At 33.9% G+C, this 2,108-nt stretch overlaps 1 pseudogene across 1 annotated transcript; it reads left to right on the top strand.

Moving 5' to 3' along the window:
* The first annotated feature begins 207 nt into the window (after positions 1 to 207).
* On the top strand, positions 208 to 844 carry LOC308492330 (eukaryotic translation initiation factor 4E-like; annotated as a pseudogene). Its single transcript has one exon. The product of its transcript is annotated as a eukaryotic translation initiation factor 4E-like (transcript).
* Positions 845 to 2,108: the final 1,264 nt, after the last annotated feature.

Raw genomic sequence — 2,108 nt, forward strand, 5'->3', positions numbered from 1 at the left:
ATAAACTTATTAAAAGTTATGAAGGACCTATGCACTAAAAATTATAAGATATTATTAAAATAAATTGAAGAACACACAGAGAAATAGAAAGATATTTGGTGTTCATTGATTGGAAGAATCAACATAGTCAAAATGGCCATATTACCTAAAACAATATACAGATTGAATGCAATCCCCCTCAAAATCCAAATGGCAGATCGATCTAAGATGGTGGCTGTGGAACCAGAAATCACCACTACTCCTAATCTCTTGCCTACAGAAGAAGAGAAAACAGAATCTAATTAAGAGTTTGCTAACCCAGAACACTGTATTAAACATCCTTTACAGAACAGATGGGCACTCTGGTTTTTCAAAATTGATAAAAGCAAAACTTGGCAAGCAAACCTTCAGCTGATCTCTAAGTTTAATACTGTTGAAGACGTTTGTGCTCTGTACAACCATATCCATTTGTTTAGTAATTTAATGTCTGGCTGTGACTACTCGCTTTTTAAGGATGGTATTGAATCTATGTGGGAAGATGAGAAAAACAAACGTGGAGGACGATGGCTAATTACATTGATAAACAGCAAAGACCTTGATTGCTTTTGACTAGAAACATTGTTGTGCCTTTTTGGAGAATCTTTTGATGACTGCAGTGACTATGTATGTGGAGCTGCTGTTAATGTTAGAGCTAAAGGTGATAAGACAGAAACATGGACTACTAAATGTGAAAACAGAGAAGCTGTTAGGGAGGATGTGCAAGGAAAGGTCAGGACTTCCTCCAAAGATAGTAATTGATTATCAGTCCCATGCAGACACAGCTACTAAGAGCGGCTCCACCACTAAAAATAGGTTTGTTGGTTAAGAAGACACCTTCTGAGTATTCTCATAGGAGACTGTGTCAAGCAATCAAGGTTTGATTCCTGAACCATAGCCTCTTCAAAAGCAAAGTGGTCTGCATTTAAATTTGATTTCCATCTAAATGTTGCTAAGATATAAGATATAAGAGAAGTCTCATTTGCCTTTGTCTTGTACCTCTGTGTTTTTTTCTTTTTTTCTTTTTTTTAACTTTGGCTAGAGTGTCCACTTTTCCAGTCAAAGAATTACAGCATACATCATCCCCAGAATTCATAAATGTGTTCCTGGTTCACTCTGTAATAGCTTAGTAGAATTACCATTACAAGCACATTTTACTCATCCACAATATTTAAAAAAGAACTTGCATTTTACACCTTACAGGAAAAGAATTCTGTTTATGTTCTATTGTATGTGGGGGATGATTTTGCTGGTTTGAAGGAGTATAATGCATACAGTTTTCCAGCAATTTTCTGTTTCATTTTACAACATTGTCTTTGCTGTACTCTTGCTGATGGCTGCTACATTTTAATTGATTTGTTTCCCTACTTGATAACATTAGTGATTCTGATTTCAGCTTTTTATTTGTTTTGCTTTTGTTTTTTATCTCATGTAACATTGGTGAAGGATCCAGGAGTATAACACAAAGGTGGAAAAAACATTAATTTTGTGCAAAAAAAAACAAAACAAAAGCACAATGGCATTTTTAAAAGAAATAGAACAGAAAATCATAAGATTTGTATGGAATCACAAAAGACCCTGAATAGCCAAAGCAACCCTGAGAAAAAAGAACAATGCCAGAGGTATCATACTCCCTGACTTCAATTTATACTACAAAGCAACAATAATCAAAACATTGGACATGGATGAATCCGGAGGGTATTGTGCTCAGTGAAATAAGTCAAACAGAAAAGGACAAAAACCATATGATTTCACTCGCATGTGGAATACAAAACAAAAAGTAATGAAATAATAAAACAAACAAAAAAAAATCATAGATACAGACAACTGAATGGTGGTAACCCCACGGGAAAGACAGTGGGAGGCAGGAAAAGTGAGTAAAAGAGATCAGTATATGATAACAGAAGGAAACTAGACTTTGGTTGTAGAGCATGCAACAGGGTACACAGGTGTCCAATTATAATCTTGTATTATATAATTATATAAAATTATGTAATGTTATTAACCACTGTTATCCTAATAAATTTAATTTAAAAAGAAATTTAAAAAATAAATTGGCAGAAAAACACACAGATGAACAGAATATAATTAAA

This window comes from Rhinolophus hipposideros, assembly GCF_964194185.1.
Source record: "Rhinolophus hipposideros genome assembly, chromosome: 24".
Classification (NCBI taxonomy): Eukaryota; Metazoa; Chordata; class Mammalia; order Chiroptera; family Rhinolophidae; genus Rhinolophus; species Rhinolophus hipposideros.